Genomic DNA, 25,181 nt, shown 5'->3' with positions numbered 1-25,181 from the left:
AGGCAGTCTTGTAGATAGCACATGCCTGGGTTGGCAGCCATCGAAGAGTGATCAGTATATGGGTAATGTGGTCTTTTCTTTTGGCCCCAGGGATGAACCATGCTGCAGAGTGCAGAATCGTTTTTTTGGGGCTGAGATGCGTTTTGGGGAGACCAGTCAGAAGAGAGTTACATTAGTCTATTCTAGAGAGCACCAGTGTATGAGCGAGAGACTTACCATCTTGTTCTGGGACGTAACGAGGATTCCCCACAGAAGACTTGGTTGATAGCGTGTTCTCTTGTTTGATTTAGAAATATTGGTTGTCATTACTTTCATACACCCCTGGTAGGTGTTGTAGTACTAAGCGTGAGGAGGACGAGGCACTCTGCAGTGAGCGCGCTTGTGCTCTGCTCTTTGTCGTAAATAAAGTATTACGCGCTCATAATTTCTATAATATCAATATGATCATGCATAAAGCAAGAGGCTGAGTCTGTGGTATCAGGTTCAAAAGGGCTTTATTCAAATAACTCGAGTTATAGGGAGAATAGTTCCATCACCACAAGGGATCAGGAAGGGTCTTCTGCTCAGAATATTCTCAAAATAATATTCTCAGAGTACAGTATATATACATTCTATATTATACGTAAGCAGGAGTGCTTCAGGCAGAGCAAGAGAGAATGAGATAAGAGCGTGTGGGTGTGTAAGTAGGCGTGAAGGTGGGCGTCCATGTGGGCGTCCACGTGATGATCATTGGTGCATTGGTGAATGTCATAGGTGGGTGGATACCTGGAGGGGGTTGCGTGATCAGCTGGAACTTTACTGGAACTTTGCCTTACTTGTGCTCAACTTGAGCATGACGTGTAATTGACGTGTGACTGGGGGAAGGCTGCTTGTGCAGTCGGGGAGTCTGGAAGAGAGGCCTTCAGTGTCAGGACGACCAGTACATCTTGTATTATCTGATATCTAAAGTCCGGAGCAGGGACTGATTTGTGACATAGGTTGCCCATCACCAAGAGCCGATGTGGCATTTATTTCTTCATTCACTGCGTAGGCCTTACATGGGGGCTATGGGCTTTTCACTGACGTGAGCTTTGCAATCACACAAAAAGAGACAGAAAGGCTAGGCTCTCTCCTTTGCAGATGGGTTATGTTTATTCCTCCTTCTCCAGGCAGGAATGTGGTTCAGTAGGAGTAAGCAGATAACCGTGCTCAATACTGTCTCGGCACCTCGGACAGGGCCCCTTTGGCTGAGGCCCAAGTGTGCAAGGCCAAGGATACGCAGCTGCAGCTTTCAGAGCGTCTGAGGCCTGAAACCTCTTTTCGGCTCTGGCTGAGCCACAATAATGGGCTTTCATGAAAATGACACGAGTGCAAGAAAATATGATGCAAAACATGTAGGCCTCATTGCAGATCTGTCGTTTCTCTCATGGGAGACTGGATGATGGCAGGCCACGTTTATAGTACAAGCATCATGATAGACAAGCCATGGAGGGGAAATGCATGGGATACATGCATGTATACATAAAGCGTTGGGGGCACTTAGGGGACACATATAGGTCTCATAATTTTTATTTCCTCATTCCCTCCTTGTCCCCTAGTGGACCCTTCATGTCACATCTATTCTCATGAGACAGTCGATCTGTTCTTGCAGCATTATTTTTCCATTTTCAATGCTCTGTAAATGGGGATGTGGAACACATGCAGTAGCACACAGACCGCAAACGGCCGGGCCACACTGCAGACATAGACAACAACTGAATATCATTAGTAGTATTAATCCACAGACGGTCAACACTTTCCATCCCCATGCAGATATTATTCCCCAGAGCCAACTGGACCAAGTCCACGTGCCTGGGTCTTGATGTATGCTTTGGGCAATCTTGTGGAGCCTTGTTATTGCTTTGTATACAGACGGTGCGTTATTAGGAATAAAAACGCAACAGCTGGAGCCGATGATCCTACAAGCCCCGCCCCTATCCGCCAGGATGACGTCAAGAACAAGACGATTCTGAAGAACGACCATTCTCATAGCAGACTGTTCCTGGGTCAAGTTCCCCAGGGCGGATGCAGTCACATTTGCAACTGTTTCTAGAATCCTTGTTAACCTGCGGATAAGTTTACTATTCTGGACGGGACCTATGAAGAAAAAAAATCCTTTGTTGAAATCTGTATATTGCTCCCAAGCTGTCTCAGTCTGGTCAATGCCGGAGGCATCGAGCCCTCGTCTGTGTCTGATAAGTGCTAGTTGGAGATTTTGATGATAGTTCGATGGGGCCAAGAAAACGGGTGGTAAAAGACATGATATGTAGCACGTCCCACCCCAGTCTAAGGGCAGTTGCACATAGGCTGTCTGGCCACAAATAAAGTAGGTGTGTCGTGATGCTCTGAAATAGGACTTTCCTTTGTCTGTAAACTCTATTATAGTATTACACTCGCTGTGCCCCAAATGTACTGAGCCTTCTTTTCTGACACACAAGTTCCCTTTTACTGGCAGGACTGTAATTGAGGATGGACCTAAATTGTGTATGGGCTTGACATTCAACACTATAAAGTCGAGGGTCGCATTTCCTTGCTGGTACTCTTCATTTTCTAGATCTGTACCTTTTCTTTGGGGAAGACCTTCTTCATCTGGGAAACATGCTTCATTCATGACTTTATTCAAGTTACCCCATACCCAGTCGCCCCTACACTCCTTGTCTTAACATTCTTTGGCATCACCGTTGATGGATGTCATTAAGGCAAACCATGCTCCGCAAGAACCATTATGGGAGAACGGAAAAGGGAAAAGAGGCAACACTCCCTTCACCTTCTGATACGGGGGAAGTCGGCCACAGACCCAGCAGTCTGTAGCATTACTAGTCTGATGTGAATGGTGCAGCATCTGAATAAAGGTATTGTTGCGTAAGGCATGTCGATATGATAGCTCATGGGATGGCAGATCACTAAATGTGTGCTTTATGGTATCATTAGTGGAGGAGTGTAAGAGTGAGGCAATAGGAGGAAAAATAGCATGTAGTATTAAGCTAATACATATTATCGTGATGCACAGAAGAGATAGAAAAATCAAAGTCACTATACATCTACCACGTAATATTTTACAGTATTTGCTTTTCATCTTGCTCTTTTTATCATTATTATTGTCCGAGATCTTATGCAAGCCAGAATACATGTTCAACCGCTTCACCACCTAGTGGACTTAATTGATCAAACGGGTTCTGACTTTTTAGATCTAAGTTTAGCTTTGTACTCCTGCTGGGGGGTCTCCTCTAGTAAAGGGGGCTCAAAGTCTGAAAAGTTTGTGTCCTTTTTAAAAGAATTGTTATTCCCGAAGTAGCGTTTACAATGATGAAGATGAACCCATCCTTTCCGTCCTTCGACTTTAACAGCTGTCCTCGTGGTTAATAATACCAACTTTGGCGTCTTCCACCTCGGCTCAAGAGGACTTGTTCTATCAAAGTTCCTTATTAAAACATAATCCCCAGGAGTGATGGAGTGGTCTTTGACCTGGGTGTTGTCAGGGAAGGCGGCAGCAACCTGCGAACGACAAGAGAGTAGTGCAGACATCAAGGAATCCAGGTAATCTGTCAGCATGTTACTATCAACATCAGTAATCTTTTTAGACATTGGAGTGCCCCACATATTCGGTGGCCTACCGAAGACCACTTCGTAGGGAGATAAGCCTGTTCTAGAATGGGCTACCATTCGCATGTAAAAGAGGGCAACCGGCAGGGCTACCATCCAATCTACACCTTTGTCTGCGCAAATCTTTGCTAGTTTTATCTTTAAGGTCTGATTGTGTCTTTCCACAAGGCCTGCTGCCTCAGGATGTCGTACGCAGTGGAACTTCCAGGTATACCCTAACAGGAGGGACACCTGTTTCATGAGTTCAGAGGAGAAAGGCTGACCGTTGTCGGAATATACGACACGCGGTAATCCATAACGTGGGAAAAACTCTAGCACCAATTGTCTGGCGGTAGTTACAGCAGTATAATCAGGGACTGGATAAGCTTCTGTCCACCTTGTCAGCGAACATACTACTACCAGGACATATTTGTAACCTCTACATCTGTCCATTTGGATATAATCCGTCTGGAGGACTTCAAAAGGGTGGTCAGGTGGACGGAATCCACCTTGTTCCATCGGAATGCCTTTACCTGGATTGAATTGGCAACAGATCATACATGTTCTGACCTTTTGTTTCGCTGCTGCACGCAGGTGCTTGTTGAACCATATATTCTGTAAGCTGTCTAGCATTGCTTTCTCTCCTAAGTGTGCAGGACTATGTGCGGTATTTATGATCACTTGTACCATCGAATCAGGAAGAAACCATGTTGCTTTGCCCTTAGTCATCCAACCTTGATCAGTCAGTACCCCTCCTTGTTCCGAACATTTCTTTAATTCGTCTAGAGTAGCATGTGTCTGTATGTCTTGTACATCCCTGGAAGGATCCCTGACTGTCATGGCTTTGGACATTGATGGTATCTGTGAGTTTGTCATGTCTAGTGGGGTCTGAGCTGTCTGTTTAGCAGTTCGGTCTGCCAGATCATTGCCTTGAGAAATGGTATCTGTGGCTTTAGTATGTGCTTTGCATTTCAGGATAGCTATGGCTGTTGGTAAATGTATCGCTTCCAGAAGGGCTTGAATAAGGGGGCCATACTGTATCTTGGCCCCGTGAGAGGTCAAGAAACCTCTTTCTCTCCACAGTACTCCGAAATCATGAACTACCCCAAATGCATATTGTGAATCGGTGTAAATGTTTACTCTCAAGTGCTTAGCTCTTATGCATGCTTGTGTCAGGGCGATGAGCTCTGCTGCTTGTGCTGACAGTATGTCTATTCTTTTAGTCTCTATGATTTCAGTAGCAGTGGTCACTGCATACGCTGCCACTAATTCTCCCGCCCCCGTCCTCATGCATGAGCCGTCAACATAGAGTATTAGGTCAGGGTCTGGGAGTGCAACGTCTGTCAAGTCTTGTCTTGGCTTAGTCACGGTATGTATCACTTCAACACAGTCATGTGGTGGAACGTTTTCTGTACTAGAGGGCAAAAGAGTAGCAGGATTCAGTATGTTGCATCGTCTGATCTTTATGTGTGGTTGAAATAACGTCAGCTCATAACCTGTCAGTCTCGCTACAGTCAGGTGTTGGGTTTGTGTTCGGTTCAAGAGAACCTCCACTGCGTGCGGTACTTGTACTGTCAGGGGGTGGCCCAGCACTATCGAGTCACTTTGTCTTATGGCTAAGGCCGTTGCTGCAACAGATTTTAGGCACGCAGGCAAAGCCTGGGCTACTGGGTCCAATGTACTAGAAAAATAAGCACAGGGCTTGTGTTTTCCTGCATGATCTTGTGTGAGGACAGATAGTGCTGTTCCATCCCACTCTGTCACAAAAAGCATAAAAGATTTGTTGTAATCAGGGATCGCTAAAACTGGTGCTTGACATAAAGCTCTTTTTAATTCTTCAAATGCTACAGTGTGTTCCTGTGTCCAAGGGAGGACATTAGTAGAAGCTGCCTCCTGTGTTGTCAACTGTATTAGGGGCTTGGCTATGTAAGCATACTGGGGGATCCACTGCCTGCAATATGAAGTGAGGCCAATGAATGCACGTACCTCTTTTTGTGTCTTGGGCTGTGAAAGGCCAGATATCAATTGAATACGTTCTGGTGTCAGTCGCCTACCCTCCTTGGATAGCAAGTGCCCAAGGTGCGCCACTTGCTGTTCACAGAATTGTAGCTTCGAAGGGGACACTTTGTGCCCCTTGTCAGCCAAGAAATGTAAAACCGTGAGTGATGCATTTTCACAGTCACTTTCCGATCTTGCAGTTATGAGAATGTCATCTACATACTGTATCAGTGCTGTAGTGGTAGGCATATGAATACTGTCTAGTTGTCTTTTGAGTGCCTGACTGTAGATGCTAGGACTTTCCGTGAAGCCCTGTGGCGCTCTTGTGAATCTGAAGCTGCGGCCTTTTAAACTGAAACCGAAAAGATATTGGCTGTCTGGATGTATTGGGATACTGAAAAATGCGTTCTTCAGATCGATAACTGTAAAGAACGTAGCCTTCGCATCAATGGCAGTCAATAATGAAGAAATGTCCGGGACCACAGGATACTGCGGCACCACACATTTGTTTAATTCTCGCAGGTCCACAACTAATCTATAGACAGGCGATGTATTGGGATCAGTTCTTTTGAGACTAGGAAGAACAGGTGAATTGCATATGTTTGAATCTGTCTCTATCACCACCCCTTGTGCGATTAGTTCATCGATTATTCTCAGTAACCCTACTTCAGCCTCAGGTGGGATTTTGTATTGTCTAATCCGTGGCAGCACTACTCCTTGAGGGTGACCTGGTGTGGTGTAATGTTCATGAAACCCACGTCAGTCGGGCCTTGTGCCCATAGGTGCTGTGGTACATTTTGGAGCCTGATGTCAAAATCTTTTATTACAAAATGTCCCTTGAAATCACGTAAATACAGTCGCACTCCTTCTGGCGAGCAACAGATAATTGCTCCCAGTTCCTTTAATGTCTTTATACCAAGTAAGTTTTCTGGACATGATTTAGTAAGCAGTAAGTCTGTTGTATGTATTAGTGGACCAACTCCTAAAGAGACTGGTTCCGAAACTTCATTAATAATTGGCTTTCCTGAAAAACCCAGGGATATGCTCTTTGAGCCCGAGAGGGGTGCCCCTGGAACCTCGGAATGACTGATGGTAGTTCTACTCGCCCCAGTGTCAATCAAAAACTTTTTATCCTGTCCCAGTAAACGTGCATGTACATAGGGACCCTCTTGGTCCACAGGAACTGGAATAAGGGGCAAGTCGAATTCCCTCTCTGGGCTACTTCATGAATATGCTTGGTATTCTGGATAGTTAGTTTGAGCGTGCTCATACATTTGTGTTGTGGCGTGGGCTGGTGCAGGTGCATGGACAGGCGGTAGCGGCGGTGGAAACGTATCTGATGTCTGATGTGCGTTATTTTCCTTGGGAGGATAAGGACGTGGCTTTGTTTTACCTATAGCTATATTGTGTTTCAGGACTGCACATTCATTGACGAAGTGGCCTGGCTTCTTGCAATAATTACAGGTCCCATTAGTTTGTTTCGTGCTATTCTTGTTTGTGTTTGTGTTTGCCGGTGTCGATTGGGCCACCAGCATCTTCATCTTTGTGTCTTTCATGCGTCTCTTTTCCTGGTCGTGTTCTTCTCTAATCCTATTCTGGTGGTATTGTAACATCTGTAACATTTGTGAAGGGCTGTTTGCTTGCCAAGTACTCTCAACCTTAAGTACCCTATATTTTACCTCTGGTAGGGAATTTTCTACTAGTTTGCTCACGAAAAAATGGGGATATGAATCGCTACCGGGCTTAAGACCACTATTGATAGTGAAACACTTCTCAAACCTAGAGTAAAAATCGCTAGTGTCCTCGTCTGGTTTCTGTTTACAGGCTGAAATAGCATCCCAGTCTTCCTTCTTAGTAACCAATAATCTAGGCAAAACTTGTACAAGGAGTTCAGGTAAGTCTTTAGCTCGGGGGCCCAGACCAATCCCCGGGCCTCTTGCTTCTCCCTCTGTTTCCAACAGATCCCAGCTGATCTTTTTCTCTCCCACCTCCCAGTCCTGTCCTTTAAGCTTCTCGTAGATACCAGCAGGCAATAGTACTTTCAATAACTTTAGAATGTCAGCATATGTATATTCTCCTAAGCGGAGAATGTCCTTTAGTTCTCGGTGAAAACCCCCCGGGTCTTTATCATGGGAGGGCAACATTTTTTTCATTTCCAGTATCTCTAATTTTGACAGAGGGGTGTAGACATACACCCGTTGCAGCTCATTGTTTGTATCCTTTACAGGATGAACTTCTCGTAGGGGGTTCAGCTTGTCGTATAACTGTCCCTTACCCTGTGGTGGAGCGGGAAGCAGGGACCTAGTCACGTATACTATATATTTGTGTCGCTGATCCAGGATGACATTAATCAATTCAGTACCCATGTTCATCCACCTGTCTAGTATTATGTCGTCCAGCAACTTATACAATAGACCAGGACCAGAAAATTGACTCTCATACAACGTGATCAAATGTTGGACCATGTAAACACCAGCTATGCGCTGTTCGTTTGGAGGGAGGCTCAAGAACGTCTGTGCTACGATATCATTATTATATATATCATATTGGGATACCCACAGGGTGGCTGACCGTGCTAATTCATTTTCGGTCGGGGTGAGGGGCTGATCGTTACCTAACCATTTATTCACCGCTTTTTCGGTGATTTGGAACAAACTTTCAAGGGAATATCTTTCTTTTATAGCCGTTCCCTGTTTACGGTGATTGAGGCCCTTGGGCCTTTCGAATCGCAGGGCATTGCCCACATATTGTATTCTGTCTTTGTCCCCTGCTTCATCATCAGATGATAACTCAGCCTTTTCGTTCGGTCCTGCTTTGTGTGACGCTATTATTGCCTTTCGGATTTTGGTCAACATGTTGTCTGTCTGTCCTGATTTATCATGCTGACAGGCATCTATGCGATCACTCCAACCAATATAACAACGGTCTACGTCCCCGTCACCTTCGTCTTTTTCCCTGATCAGACAGTTAATCAGAAAGCGAAGGATATGGTTCTTAATAATTACTTTTCTATTTTGTACAGCTTCTGCTATGCACTCAGAACCTTCCCCTGTTCTTATGAATGTGTACATTTTCTTTAGATGTTTATCAATATCTGGTAATTTTTCCAAATTTGCGACTGCTCGTCTAAGCCTTAGTGAAAACACGAGCATCCTGCCCTTTCCTGGATCTGGATCATATATACATTCGGAGATGTCTACTTTTACTGTCGGCCCCCCTCCTGATGTTGTCCCGGATCCTCCCTCCCCGCCGTCCTCGAGCTCCTGGAACTGGGCTTGCGTTGGAGGTGCAGGGAAAGATCCGTCCACATATGCTGGTGGGGATTCCTCTAGGTAGGCGTTAATAAACGTTTCGGATGCTGTTTGTTTTATTTTTCGGGGTACTTGCGGTGGCACTCTAATGGGTCTTTCTACTGGGGCCACTCTTGCTAGTTCCTCTGAAAGGACGGGATAAATACCAGCAACAACAGTATTTCTTTCTCTTTCAGTCTGCTCTCTTTTTACCCGTTCCCCTTCCTCCTGTAATTTCTCTTCTTTGGCTTTTTCGGACTCCTGTCTACTTTTCTCTGCTTTGTGGAACTCTTTCTCTGTTCTTCTATGTGACTCCTTGCGCCATAACTCAATGGCATCCTTCTGAGCAGGTCTACATTTTTTCTTCCATATCTCTTCCTCTACCCTCATAATGCATTCCGCATCCCACGTTCCCGTGATAGGCCATCTATACTTTGTCTCTAAATCCTTCGTGTAATCCACCCATAGTTCTAAAAACAACACGGCATCTAAACCATGCTTACAGTACATGAAATGTCCAGGTGTGTCTCTAGGCGGAATGTTAACTGGTTCCTCTAGTACACCTTTTCTGGTACATATCTTACGCAGTTTCGAAAACAACGGCATGTTGGAATGTAACCGAAAACAAAAATCACAATGACCTAAAAACAAAAATCACAATGAAACAGACTTACATAAAAACCTGACCCATTCAAACCTAACTGAACCTGACTAAGACAATAACATTCATACAGTTAAATCGGTGCACCTGAATACTTGGATTACTTTAATACTTTAATACTTGATGCATGCTCTTGAACATACCGGTCTCACAAGTGAGACACGTCTTTACCGTGTTCATTAAATGAACCCGTCTTTATTGCAACCCCCATGAAAAACTCACCGGGAAGCAGAACTTGAAGGCCTCGGACACTTGACGCTGCGCAGGGAATGGCGTATCTGTGGTGGATCTCTAGAAACCTCGGACACAGCTCTCTCGCAGGGTGGGCTCTGGGTCGGGACGATCCGCAATCCTCACCGCCTCGTATGGATGCCTGGTCGCAGTCCGTCTCCTTCGTTGGCCTGAGGGAGTTGGCGGGAAAACCCGCGGCGTGTACACTTGAAGTCCGTCACGGCTGTAGAAGGGGGCAAAACTGGACCTTCATCTCCGGCGTGTGGGGAAAGAGATTCGTCCCTATTCGGGCGCCATTAAATGTCGTAAATAAAGTATTACGCGCTCATAATTTCTATAATATCAATATGATCATGCATAAAGCAAGAGGCTGAGTCTGTGGTATCAGGTTCAAAAGGGCTTTATTCCAATAACTCGAGTTATAGGGAGAATAGTTCCATCACCACAAGGGATCAGGAAGGGTCTTCTGCTCAGAATATTCTCAAAATAATATTCTCAGAGTACAGTATATATACATTCTATATTATACGTAAGCAGGAGTGCTTCAGGCAGAGCAAGAGAGAATGAGATAAGAGCGTGTGGGTGTGTAAGTAGGCGTGAAGGTGGGCGTCCATGTGGGCGTCCACGTGATGATCATTGGTGCATTGGTGAATGTCATAGATGGGTGGATACCTGGAGGGGGTTGCGTGATCAGCTGGAACTTTACTGGAACTTTGCCTTACTTGTGCTCAACTTGAGCATGACGTGTAATTGACGTGTGACTGGGGGAAGGCTGCTTGTGCAGTCGGGGAGTCTGGAAGAGAGGCCTTCAGTGTCAGGACGACCAGTACATCTTGTATTATCTGATATCTAAAGTCCGGAGCAGGGACTGATTTGTGACATAGGTTGCCCATCACCAAGAGCCGATGTGGCATTTATTTCTTCATTCACTGCGTAGGCCTTACATGGGGGCTATGGGCTTTTCACTGACGTGAGCTTTGCAATCACACAAAAAGAGACAGAAAGGCTAGGCTCTCTCCTTTGCAGATGGGTTATGTTTATTCCTCCTTCTCCAGGCAGGAATGTGGTTCAGTAGGAGTAAGCAGATAACCGTGCTCAATACTGTCTCGGGACCTCGGACAGGGCCCCTTTGGCTGAGGCCCAAGTGTGCAAGGCCAAGGATACGCAGCTGCAGCTCTCAGAGCGTCTGAGGCCTGAAACCTCTTTTCGGCTCTGGCTGAGCCACAATAATGAGCTTTCATGAAAATGACACGAGTGCAAGAAAACATGATGCAAAACGTGTAGGCCTCATTGCAGATCTGTCGTTTCTCTCATGGGAGACTGGATGATGGCAGGCCACGTTTATAGTACAAGCATCATGATAGACAGGCCATGGAGGGGAAATGCATGGGATACATGCATGTATACATAAAGCATTGGGGGCACTTAGGGGACACATTTAGGTCTCATAATTATTATTTCCTCATCTTGACAGGGACACATTTCATCCTCTTCAGCTCCTCCTTTCACACTTGTGGGACTGGAGGCATCTTTCACTATAGTGTAACCTTAAAAGAGGGAACAACTTCTTCTGTGGTGACTCACCTTTGAGGGGATGTCAGGGATGCTACTTAGCTCTCCTAGGCAGTCAGATTCGCCCGGGGGCCAAGATTCAAGATGGCAGAATCAAGTGGCCACCTGGAGGAGCTTTGGGCACCTCGCTAGGTTGGAGCTGGACAAGGGGGTGGTCACTCCCCTGTCATTGTGTAGTTTCACGCCCAAGCAGGAGCCAAGGGATCCTGAACTGGGCAAAACTGGTTTATGCAAGGTTACCAAATGTGCCCTTCAAATCAAGTCTGGTGGCACTCGGAATCGCCCCCACTTAACCAAATTCTAAGGGAGAGGTGGGCGTCCCCTGACCAAGTTGGGCTCATCAGCTTGGGGGAGGAGTGGGGGGGCAAAACAGTATCTGGGGCAGCAGCAGTGCTGGCTGGCAGGGAGACCCTGTAAGGCTACACAGTTCGGTATGGGGCATTCAAATCTGGTCTCACCAAACTCTTTTTTGGCCAACCTCCTAGTACAAATTTCTTTGTCACTTCACCTGTCATCAACTTGTTCACACTCATGCCAACATTCTTCTGTGATGTCTTGAAATTGTAATGGGACAATATCCTTAATTGTCACTACAAAATCACAATCTTTTGTAGCATTCACACTGCCTTGGTCACATGGTAAACGAGAAAGGAAATCCGCTGTAACGTTCCTCCTACCTGTCACATATTCTGTTTTAAAATTATATTCTTGCAATTTAGATGCCAGCCTCGCAGTTCTGGCAGTGGAGTTCCAACCCCCTCCGGTGGATACAATGTTCACTAACGGCTTGTGATCCGTTTTACGGGTAAATTTACTGCCCACCACATATAGTCTGTGATGCTCAACAGCCCAGACGCACGCAAGGAGTTCTTTTTCTATCACATTCGTTTCAAGGTACGGGAGGCGAATGTGACATTCCATTCCTCCCCCAAGACCATACAGACTTGCATCCACAGCGATGATGCATTCCTTCTTCATGCGGAGAGGCTTCCACGTGGGAGCATTGACAACCTCTTTTTTTATGGCTTCAAAAGATTTTTGTTGTTCCTCTATCCATTCATACTTTACATTCTGTTTTAACAACTTCCTTAATGGTTCCATTTTGGTCACGAATTTCTCCACAAATGTATTATAATACTCGCACATTCCTGTGAAGGACAACAGTTGCTCCTTGTCACCTGGTCTCTTGGAAGGAGGGATATCAGAAGGCCCTTAAGGCATGGATGGAGGCGAGAGAGTCCGCCTGGAATGAGGAAGTGGGTTTAGTGGGAGGTAAGGCACTTTCCAACCCAGGTACTAGTGTGTCCTCAAAGGGTCTGTCTCCGGAAGAGCTAGAGGACAGAGAGAGAGATAGGAGGCATAGTTTGGAGATGGCCAAATTGGAGGGTCAGAAGGACCTAGGGCCATATGTAGGTAGCTAAATACCGGTCGGTAACGGCCGAAAATCGGTAAATTTCCCGTTACCGACCGGTATTTAGGCAATTGAGATGTAGGAGGCTGGATTTAAGGATTCGGTAATTTACCGATTCGTTATTTTAAGGAATCGGTAAAATACCGAATCGGTAAATTACCGAATCCTTAAATCCTATGTAGGGAGCACTCAAGTGAGTGCATTTTTGTTTTAAGGATTTGTTATTTACCACCAACTACAGGTTGGTGGTAAATACCGAATACCTTTTAAAAAGCAATTTTGTGCTTTTCTAGAAATACCATGTGGCAGACATACATGCCCATAGGGCATGTATGTGCGCCACATGTGCACGGTAACAACGAATATTACCGAATCTGTAAAATTACCAGATTTTTTACCTACATTCTATTTACCGATTCTTAAATACCGAATCGGTAAAATTCGGTATTTAGGAATCAGTAAATAGAAATTACCTACATATGGCCCTTAGAAAGCAAAAAACTGGATATTGAGAATAATAGGTTGGCATTTGAACTGGAGAAAATGAAACTTGAGCATCAGAGAGTATTGAGGGGGTTGGAGATCAAGGCTAAGAGTTTGGAGATCTCTCCCTTCTGGTGGCAGCAAACCTTTAGTACCTACAGAGAGTAGAGTGTACATACCCAAGGATGTCGTCAAGGATTTCCATAAGAGTGAGGATATTGGGCAATGGTTTACCGCATATGAGATAGCCATGGTGTCCCACCGGGTCCCAGAGAAGGATTGGGGAGCGGGTTGTGGGGACGCTTTGTGAGTGATGGGAGGGATACCCTGTTGGACCTGCCTGAGCAGAGCCTGATGGTGTATGCCCATATGAAAGAGGCCTTGATGACGCGTTATGGTTTGACCCCAGAAATGTACAGGCAGAGATTTAGGACCTGCAAGAAGTTGGAGGGTACCACTTGGGTTGAAAATATGTCTTTTATTTGCAAAGCAATGGAACGCTGGGTAAAAGGTAGCAAAGTGGAAACCTTTGAGCAATTGTATGATTTGTTCGCATGGGAGCATTTATCTAGTAACTGTTTTCCAGAGGTACGCCAGCACCTTGTTGATAGCAAACTCACTAACCCTAAGAAGCTTGCTGAGGAGGCGGACCGCTGGGTGAGCGCCCGGGTTCGCAAGGGTCCTATTGGAGACTTCGACAAAGGTGGGCAGGGTCCCCAGCAGAGAAGTGGGGGGGACAGGGGTAAACAGAGGGAGTTCCAGAGAGGGCCCCAAAATAATTCCCCAGGGAACCAAGAAGTGGTGTCCCAGCCTCCCCCTGAAAAGAAGCCAGTGCCCCCGACAGGTAGGCCTGTTCAAAGGGGGCCCCTTACTTGCTTTAAGTGCGGTCAAGTGGGCCACAGGTATTATGATCCTCACTGTCCCCTGAGGGACACCAATGCACCACCCCATGCACCCCCCGCCAGATTGCCAGCGTAGCCCTGAGAGGGGAAGAGATGGGTGTCCAAAGTGGGTGGGATCCCGTAGAATTGACCCTTGTCTCGCTAGGAGACTTTGAGATGGTCCCTAACCCCGCACTGCCTGCTAACACTAAGAAGTACAGGTAGTGGGTAACCATCAATGGCCATAGGGTGGAGGCTCTGAGGGACACAGGAGCTAGTGTGACTGCTGTCAGCTCCCGGTAGGTGTCCAAAGAGCAGTTTGTCTCCCATGCATTCTGCCCAGTAGTGTCAGCAGACAACTCTGAGAGCCAGTGTGAAGTGGCTCAAGTTCCCTTTGAGTGGGGGGGGGAGTCTTAGAAACTCTCCAAGTAGCTGTGAGGCCAGCCATGCCGGTAGACTGTCTGTTGGGCAACGATTTAGAGAACTCCCTGTGGGCTACGGTGGAGAGGAAGTCTCATCTGGAAATGTTGGGTCTGCCTGAGTGGGCGTGTACAACCACTCGGTCCATGGCAGCCAGTAAGGATGTTCAGAAGGACCTGGAGCCTGAAAGTATTGCCCAGGCCCCTGCTTTAAAGAGAAGGGGTAGGGGGCACGGGAAACCGTCCCCCATGGTTCCCACGGTCCAGGAAGGAGCAGACCTTGAGGGGGATGCCCTGGAACCTACAGGGGAACAAGTAGCCGAACTGGGGGACCTACCGGAGCTGACCCATTGGCAGCAGGAAGGAGGGCCCACCAGGGAGGAATTAATGAACAGCAGAGAACATGCCCTTCTCTTGAGGGGCTGAGGCGGCAGGCCACAGCCCAAGCAGCAGGGGATCAGTCAGAATCACATCTGATCTATTGGAAAAATGACCTCCTTTACAGCGAGCCTAAGGCTGCTGAGCCTGGGTTAGCCCGTGTGCTGGTGGTACCCCAGCGCTTCAGAGCCTTCCTACTGGGGTTGGCTCACGATGTGCCATTGGCCGGACATCTGGGGCAGACCAAGATCTTTGAGAGGCTGGTCACCCACTGTTATTAGCCCCAGATGCGCAAGAGCTCAGATGCTCACTGCAGGACATGTGAGACTTGCCAGGCAAGTGGAAAGAGCGAGGGGAAGATCAAGGCCCTGCTCCAGCCCTTCCCGGTTGTCAGTACTCCATTCGAGCGAGTGGGCATTGACATTGTTGGGCCTCTGGACCCCAAGACAGCCATGGGCAACAGGTTCATCTTGGTCTTGGTGGACCATGCCACCCGGTAGCCTGAAGCCATGCCCCTCAGGACAGTGATGGCCCCCATGGTGGGACATGCACTGATGGGGATTTTCTCCCGTGTGGGATTCCCCAGAGAGGTGGTGTCCGATAGGGGTACTAACTTCATTTCCAAATATATGAAGTCTCTGTGGGAGGAGTGCGGAGTAACTTACAAGTTCACGATTCCTTACCACCCCCAAGGTAACGGGCTGGTTGAGAGAATCAACCGGACCCTTAAGGACATGATTATGGGCCTAGAGGAGCCCATGAGGCGTAAGTGGGACGTTCTCTTGCCATGCCTGTTATTTGCTTACCGTGAGGTGCCACAGAAGTCTCTAGGGTTCAGTCCCTTTGAACTGCTCTATGGTCACCCGGTAAGAGGGCCTCTGAGTTTGGTCAAGGAAGGCTGGGAGCAATCTCCCAGGAAGCTTCCCCAGGATGTGTTTAGCTACATGCTGGCCTTCAGGAACCAAACTCGGCGTTTCAGAAAACTTGCTGAGCCAAATGTGGAAGCCAGCCAGGAAGAGATGAAACGCTGGCACGATCAGATTGCCACCCTGATCGAGTTTCAGCCTGGTCAAAAGGTTTGGGTCATGGCCCCAGTGGAGCCCTGTGCGCTCCAGGATAAGTGGACCGGCCCCTTTGAGGTGGTGGAGCGCAAGAGTCCTGTTACCTACTTGGTGGACTTGCAGTCTCCTAGGAACCCTCTGCGGGTCCTGCATGTCAACCGCCTGAAGCCCCACTTTGAGAGGTCTGAAGTGGGCATGCTTCTCGCTACAGATGCTGATGAAAAGGAGAGTGAGCCTCTTCTTGACCTCCTGTGGGCAGAGGCGAAAGATGGGTCAGTGGAGGGTGTGGTCCTCTCTACCACACTGACCCCTGGGCAGCAGAGTGATTGTCGCCAACTGTTGGGGCAATTCAGTAATCTGTTCTCCCTGGTGCCTAGTGTCACTGATTGGTGTGTCCATGACGTGGACACTAGGGATAGTCCTCCTGTGAAGCATAAGGCTTACCGAGTGACTAACCGGGTCAGAGCGTACATTAAGGAGGAGGTCTCCAAAATGTTTGCTTTAGGGGTGATTGAGTCCTCTAGCAGCCCTTGTGGTTCTTGGAGCATTCTTCAATTTCGTGTTTAACCTATATAAAGATAACTATTTTTTATTAAACCAGATTGGTCGCACACTGCTACACCTACCAGTCGTGTTCCCCCAATGAAAATGGTCCCTGAAGGTCAGCGTCGGCGGATACACCTATGCTCGAGTGTGAATGCAAGTATGCGTGGCGTGTGCCATCCCTGGACACGTGTTTCGAGGTAGTTGCCTCTCGTCAGCAGGGAGTAGGAAAATGTGTGGGGTTGCTGTGTAAGCTGCTAAAATCGTTATCAGGTCTAGTACCTCTCGTAGCGCGCAGGTGCGTAACCATGAGTCCGTCGACTCCACCGGCTCAAGGGAGCCTGAATATAAAGTTAAACCAGATTGGTCGCACACTGCTACACCTACCAGTCGTGTTCCCCCAATGAAAATGGTCCCTGAAGGTCAGCGTCGGCGGATACACCTATGCTCGAGTGTGAATGCAAGTATGCGTGGCGTGTGCCATCCCTGGACACGTGTTTCGAGGTAGTTGCCTCTCGTCAGCAGGGAGTAGGAAAATGTGTGGGGTTGCTGTGTAAGCTGCTAAAATCGTTATCAGGTCTAGTACCTCTCGTAGCGCGCAGGTGCGTAACCATGAGTCCGTCGACTCCACCGGCTCAAGGGAGCCTGAATATAAAGTTAAACCAGATTGGTCGCACACTGCTACACCTACCAGTCGTGTTCCCCCAATGAAAATGGTCCCTGAAGGTCAGCGTCGGCGGATACACCTATGCTCGAGTGTGAATGCAAGTATGCGTGGCGTGTGCCATCCCTGGACACGTGTTTCGAGGTAGTTGCCTCTCGTCAGCAGGGAGTAGGAAAATGTGTGGGGTTGCTGTGTAAGCTGCTAAAATCGTTATCAGGTCTAGTACCTCTCGTAGCGCGCAGGTGCGTAACCATGAGTCCGTCGACTCCACCGGCTCAAGGGAGCCTGAATATAAAGTTAAACCAGATTGGTCGCACACTGCTACACCTACCAGTCGTGTTCCCCCAATGAAAATGGTCCCTGAAGGTCAGCGTCGGCGGATACACCTATGCTCGAGTGTGAATGCAAGTATGCGTGGCGTGTGCCATCCCTGGACACGTGTTTCGAGGTAGTTGCCTCTCGTCAGCAGGGAGTAGGAAAATGTGTGGGGTTGCTGTGTAAGCTGCTAAAATCGTTATCAGGTCTAGTACCTCTCGTAGCGCGCAGGTGCGTAACCATGAGTCCGTCGACTCCACCGGCTCAAGGGAGCCTGAATATAAAGTTAAACCAGATTGGTCGCACACTGCTACACCTACCAGTCGTGTTCCCCCAATGAAAATGGTCCCTGAAGGTCAGCGTCGGCGGATACACCTATGCTCGAGTGTGAATGCAAGTATGCGTGGCGTGTGCCATCCCTGGACACGTGTTTCGAGGTAGTTGCCTCTCGTCAGCAGGGAGTAGGAAAATGTGTGGGGTTGCTGTGTAAGCTGCTAAAATCGTTATCAGGTCTAGTACCTCTCGTAGCGCGCAGGTGCGTAACCATGAGTCCGTCGACTCCACCGGCTCAAGGGAGCCTGAATATAAAGTTAAACCAGATTGGTCGCACACTGCTACACCTACCAGTCGTGTTCCCCCAATGAAAATGGTCCCTGAAGGTCAGCGTCGGCGGATACACCTATGCTCGAGTGTGAATGCAAGTATGCGTGGCGTGTGCCATCCCTGGACACGTGTTTCGAGGTAGTTGCCTCTCGTCAGCAGGGAGTAGGAAAATGTGTGGGGTTGCTGTGTAAGCTGCTAAAATCGTTATCAGGTCTAGTACCTCTCGTAGCGCGCAGGTGCGTAACCATGAGTCCGTCGACTCCACCGGCTCAAGGGAGCCTGAATATAAAGTTAAACCAGATTGGTCGCACACTGCTACACCTACCAGTCGTGTTCCCCCAATGAAAATGGTCCCTGAAGGTCAGCGTCGGCGGATACACCTATGCTCGAGTGTGAATGCAAGTATGCGTGGCGTGTGCCATCCCTGGACACGTGTTTCGAGGTAGTTGCCTCTCGTCAGCAGGGAGTAGGAAAATGTGTGGGGTTGCTGTGTAAGCTGCTAAAATCGTTATCAGGTCTAGTACCTCTCGTAGCGCGCAGGTGCGTAACCATGAGTCCGTCGACTCCACCGGCTCAAGGGAGCCTGAATATAAAGTTAAACCAGATTGGTCGCACACTGCTACACCTACCAGTCGTGTTCCCCCAATGAAAATGGTCCCTGAAGGTCAGCGTCGGCGGATACACCTATGCTCGAGTGTGAATGCAAGTATGCGTGGCGTGTGCCATCCCTGGACACGTGTTTCGAGGTAGTTGCCTCTCGTCAGCAGGGAGTAGGAAAATGTGTGGGGTTGCTGTGTAAGCTGCTAAAATCGTTATCAGGTCTAGTACCTCTCGTAGCGCGCAGGTGCGTAACCATGAGTCCGTCGACTCCACCGGCTCAAGGGAGCCTGAATATAAAGTTAAACCAGATTGGTCGCACACTGCTACACCTACCAGTCGTGTTCCCCCAATGAAAATGGTCCCTGAAGGTCAGCGTCGGCGGATACACCTATGCTCGAGTGTGAATGCAAGTATGCGTGGCGTGTGCCATCCCTGGACACGTGTTTCGAGGTAGTTGCCTCTCGTCAGCAGGGAGTAGGAAAATGTGTGGGGTTGCTGTGTAAGCTGCTAAAATCGTTATCAGGTCTAGTACCTCTCGTAGCGCGCAGGTGCGTAACCATGAGTCCGTCGACTCCACCGGCTCAAGGGAGCCTGAATATAAAGTTAAACCAGATTGGTCGCACACTGCTACACCTACCAGTCGTGTTCCCCCAATGAAAATGGTCCCTGAAGGTCAGCGTCGGCGGATACACCTATGCTCGAGTGTGAATGCAAGTATGCGTGGCGTGTGCCATCCCTGGACACGTGTTTCGAGGTAGTTGCCTCTCGTCAGCAGGGAGTAGGAAAATGTGTGGGGTTGCTGTGTAAGCTGCTAAAATCGTTATCAGGTCTAGTACCTCTCGTAGCGCGCAGGTGCGTAACCATGAGTCCGTCGACTCCACCGGCTCAAGGGAGCCTGAATATAAAGTTAAACCAGATTGGTCGCACACTGCTACACCTACCAGTCGTGTTCCCCCAATGAAAATGGTCCCTGAAGGTCAGCGTCGGCGGATACACCTATGCTCGAGTGTGAATGCAAGTATGCGTGGCGTGTGCCATCCCTGGACACGTGTTTCGAGGTAGTTGCCTCTCGTCAGCAGGGAGTAGGAAAATGTGTGGGGTTGCTGTGTAAGCTGCTAAAATCGTTATCAGGTCTAGTACCTCTCGTAGCGCGCAGGTGCGTAACCATGAGTCCGTCGACTCCACCGGCTCAAGGGAGCCTGAATATAAAGTTAAACCAGATTGGTCGCACACTGCTACACCTACCCTGACCTTCAGGGACCATTTTCATTGGGGGAACACGACTGGAAGGTGTAGCAGTGTGCGACCAATTGGGTTTAATTTTATTCAGGCTCTTCTGAGCCGGTGAAGTCGACGGACTTTGGTTACGCACCTGCGCGCTACGAGAGGTACTAGACCTGATAACGATTTTAGCAGCTTACACAGCAACCCCACACTCATTTTCCTGCTCCCTGCTGACGAGAGGCAACTACCTCGAAACACGTGTCCAGGGATGGCACACGCCACGCATACTTGCATTCACACTCGAGCATAGGTGTATCCGCCGACGCTGACCTTCAGGGACCATTTTCATTGGGGGAACACGACTGGTAGGTGTAGCAGTGTGCGACCAATTGGGTTTAATTTTATTCAGGCTCTTCTGAGCCGGTGAAGTCGACGGACTTTGGTTACGCACCTGCGCGCTACGAGAGGTACTAGACCTGATAACGATTTTAGCAGCTTACACAGCAACCCCACACTCATTTTCCTGCTCCCTGCTGACGAGAGGCAACTACCTCGAAACACGTGTCCAGGGATGGCACACGCCACGCATACTTGCATTCACACTCGAGCATAGGTGTATCCGCCGACGCTGACCTTCAGGGACCATTTTCATTGGGGGAACACGACTGGTAGGTGTAGCAGTGTGCGACCAATTGGGTTTAATTTTATTCAGGCTCTTCTGAGCCGGTGAAGTCGACGGACTTTGGTTACGCACCTGCGCGCTACGAGAGGTACTAGACCTGATAACGATTTTAGCAGCTTACACAGCAACCCCACACTCATTTTCCTGCTCCCTGCTGACGAGAGGCAACTACCTCGAAACACGTGTCCAGGGATGGCACACGCCACGCATACTTGCATTCACACTCGAGCATAGGTGTATCCGCCGACGCTGACCTTCAGGGACCATTTTCATTGGGGGAACACGACTGGTAGGTGTAGCAGTGTGCGACCAATTGGGTTTAATTTTATTCAGGCTCTTCTGAGCCGGTGAAGTCGACGGACTTTGGTTACGCACCTGCGCGCTACGAGAGGTACTAGACCTGATAACGATTTTAGCAGCTTACACAGCAACCCCACACTCATTTTCCTGCTCCCTGCTGACGAGAGGCAACTACCTCGAAACACGTGTCCAGGGATGGCACACGCCACGCATACTTGCATTCACACTCGAGCATAGGTGTATCCGCCGACGCTGACCTTCAGGGACCATTTTCATTGGGGGAACACGACTGGTAGGTGTAGCAGTGTGCGACCAATTGGGTTTAATTTTATTCAGGCTCTTCTGAGCCGGTGAAGTCGACGGACTTTGGTTACGCACCTGCGCGCTACGAGAGGTACTAGACCTGATAACGATTTTAGCAGCTTACACAGCAACCCCACACTCATTTTCCTGCTCCCTGCTGACGAGAGGCAACTACCTCGAAACACGTGTCCAGGGATGGCACACGCCACGCATACTTGCATTCACACTCGAGCATAGGTGTATCCGCCGACGCTGACCTTCAGGGACCATTTTCATTGGGGTAACACGACTGGTAGGTGTAGCAGTGTGCGACCAATTGGGTTTAATTTTATTCAGGCTCTTCTGAGCCGGTGAAGTCGACGGACTTTGGTTACGCACCTGCGCGCTACGAGAGGTACTAGACCTGATAACGATTTTAGCAGCTTACACAGCAACCCCACACTCATTTTCCTGCTCCCTGCGGACGAGAGGCAACTACCTCGAAACACGTGTCCAGGGATGGCACACGCCACGCATACTTGCATTCACACTCGAGCATAGGTGTATCCGCCGACGCTGACCTTCAGGGACCATTTTCATTGGGGGAACACGACTGGTAGGTGTAGAAGTGTGCGACCAATTGGGTTTAATTTTATTCAGGCTCTTCTGAGCCGGTGAAGTCGACGGACTTTGGTTACGCACCTGCGCGCTACGAGAGGTACTAGACCTGATAACGATTTTAGCAGCTTACACAGCAACCCCACACTCATTTTCCTGCTCCCTGCTGACGAGAGGCAACTACCTCGAAACACGTGTCCAGGGATGGCACACGCCACGCATACTTGCATTCACACTCGAGCATAGGTGTATCCGCCGACGCTGACCTTCAGGGACCATTTTCATTGGGGGAACACGACTGGTAGGTGTAGCAGTGTGCGACCAATTGGGTTTAATTTTATTCAGGCTCTTCTGAGCCGGTGAAGTCGACGGACTTTGGTTACGCACCTGCGCGCTACGAGAGGTACTAGACCTGATAACGATTTTAGCAGCTTACACAGCAACCCCACACTCATTTTCCTGCTCCCTGCTGACGAGAGGCAACTACCTCGAAACACGTGTCCAGGGATGGCACACGCCACGCATACTTGCATTCACACTCGAGCATAGGTGTATCCGCCGACGCTGACCTTCAGGGACCATTTTCATTGGGGGAACACGACTGGTAGGTGTAGCAGTGTGCGACCAATTGGGTTTAATTTTATTCAGGCTCTTCTGAGCCGGTGAAGTCGACGGACTTTGGTTACGCACCTGCGCGCTACGAGAGGTACTAGACCTGATAACGATTTTAGCAGCTTACACAGCAACCCCACACTCATTTTCCTGCTCCCTGCTGACGAGAGGCAACTACCTCGAAACACGTGTCCAGGGATGGCACACGCCACGCATACTTGCATTCACACTCGAGCATAGGTGTATCCGCCGACGCTGACCTTCAGGGACCATTTTCATTGGGGGAACACGACTGGTAGGTGTAGCAGTGTGCGACCAATTGGGTTTAATTTTATTCAGGCTCTTCTGAGCCGGTGAAGTCGACGGACTTTGGTTACGCACCTGCGCGCTACGAGAGGTACTAGACCTGATAACGATTTTAGCAGCTTACACAGCAACCCCACACTCATTTTCCTGCTCCCTGCTGACGAGAGGCAACTACCTCGAAACACGTGTCCAGGGATGGCACACGCCACGCATACTTGCATTCACACTCGAGCATAGGTGTATCCGCCGACGCTGACCTTCAGGGACCATTTTCATTGGGGGAACACGACTGGTAGGTGTAGCAGTGTGCGACCAATTGGGTTTAATTTTATTCAGGCTCTTCTGAGCCGGTGAAGTCGACGGACTTTGGTTACGCACCTGCGCGCTACGAGAGGTACTAGACCTGATAACGATTTTAGCAGCTTACACAGCAACCCCACACTCATTTTCCTGCTCCCTGCTGACGAGAGGCAACTACCTCGAAACACGTGTCCAGGGATGGCACACGCCACGCATACTTGCATTCACACTCGAGCATAGGTGTATCCGCCGACGCTGACCTTCAGGGACCATTTTCATTGGGGGAACACGACTGGTAGGTGTAGCAGTGTGCGACCAATTGGGTTTAATTTTATTCAGGCTCTTCTGAGCCGGTGAAGTCGACGGACTTTGGTTACGCACCTGCGCGCTACGAGAGGTACTAGACCTGATAACGATTTTAGCAGCTTACACAGCAACCCCACACTCATTTTCCTGCTCCCTGCTGACGAGAGGCAACTACCTCGAAACACGTGTCCAGGGATGGCACACGCCACGCATACTTGCATTCACACTCGAGCATAGGTGTATCCGCCGACGCTGACCTTCAGGGACCATTTTCATTGGGGGAACACGACTGGTAGGTGTAGCAGTGTGCGACCAATTGGGTTTAATTTTATTCAGGCTCTTCTGAGCCGGTGAAGTCGACGGACTTTGGTTACGCACCTGCGCGCTACGAGAGGTACTAGACCTGATAACGATTTTAGCAGCTTACACAGCAACCCCACACTCATTTTCCTGCTCCCTGCTGACGAGAGGCAACTACCTCGAAACACGTGTCCAGGGATGGCACACGCCACGCATACTTGCATTCACACTCGAGCATAGGTGTATCCGCCGACGCTGACCTTCAGGGACCATTTTCATTGGGGGAACACGACTGGTAGGTGTAGCAGTGTGCGACCAATTGGGTTTAATAACTATTTTTTATAACTGCTTGTGGTGTCTATTGAGTAGCGTCTTTCCTGCGTTATTGTGTATGGTCCTAAATGCTTCACACACTGCCTCTGAGATAAGCCTAGCTGCTCGTGCTACGTTACCACAGGGTTGAGCAGGGGTTATCAAAGGGTGTAGCCCCCTAACTCTGACTTAGGAAGAAGGGCCACTATTTGACATCGGCGCCAGCCACTGTCAGCTGGAGACCCCCATTTCTAACACTGTGGAAGTAGTGTTAGTAGGCGTTTATACCATACAGGGTGTGGGAAGCGAACTACTGAGCTCTACCGTGCGTTTATACTATACCGGAAGTGGGAAGCGAAGTACTACGCCTACCGGTGTGAAGACTCTGGGATCAAACCGAGCTGATTGTTGTAAAGTGATGGGCTGTGGGCGCTGTAGCATACTGGCCGCTGTAGTATAACTGTAAGTAGTGTTTGTATGCGTTTATACTATATAGGGAGTGGGAAGTGAACTACTCACCCCTACTGGTCTGAAGACTCTGGGATTAAACCGTGAGCTCATTGCTGTAAATTGATGTGCTCTGTGTACTATTTCAATGTAAGTCATAGTACAATGTTAGTATGTAATGATACTATAATGTAAGTATGTAATGTTAGAATGTAGGGCTGTCATGAGGGGAATCTTGGTGAGTTTGTACACGGTGCTGGAGAAGACGGATGCCTTGGTGTCTGGACCTGTTGGTGGCTGTTTAAGCTGTCTTCTTTTCCTGCAATAAATCTACTTATCGGATCCACTGTTGTCTTCCTGTTCACTACTTAAATTTGGCGACGAGTTGGAGAAGGTGAAAAGAATTCAGCACTCACCAAGATTTTGCGCTTGCTTGCGTTGGGCTGAAGACCCGCTTTCTTGGTGAATCTGTTTCTACTCATCCCAGGGTCGTCGGCTCATCGAACTATGTGATCCGACCTCTGGTAGGATTTATATTTTAGGATTTTGGGCTTCCTCTGCCTCTTCACTACACTCTGGTTGCTGTACCACACGTGTGCAAGTAGTGTTAGTATGCGTTTATACTAATTCTGTAGTTATGCATTAAACAAAGCATCATGGTCCTATGGAGCGCCACCTCCCTGGCGCAGGTCATACAATGTCCCGGGGTGTGCAATGTAACGCCCTGAACGTCGCAGGATCGTTTAACAGACACGACAATGAGGACGCAACCACTTGTGAAG

The 25,181-nt window shown here is 48.7% G+C and overlaps 1 protein-coding gene across 1 annotated transcript in view; it reads left to right on the top strand.

Annotated features, from left to right (window-relative positions):
* Positions 1–25,181, top strand: part of LOC146869002 (peroxisome biogenesis factor 2-like) — a 115,299-nt gene that overhangs the window by 50,398 nt on the left and 39,720 nt on the right. The window lies entirely within an intron of this gene.

Source organism: Triturus cristatus, chromosome 1_2 (assembly GCF_964204655.1).
Source record: "Triturus cristatus chromosome 1_2, aTriCri1.1, whole genome shotgun sequence".
NCBI lineage: Eukaryota > Metazoa > Chordata > Amphibia > Caudata > Salamandridae > Triturus > Triturus cristatus.
The sequence above is the reverse complement of the archived record's forward strand: the minus strand, read 5'-3'. Positions and strand labels throughout refer to the sequence as shown.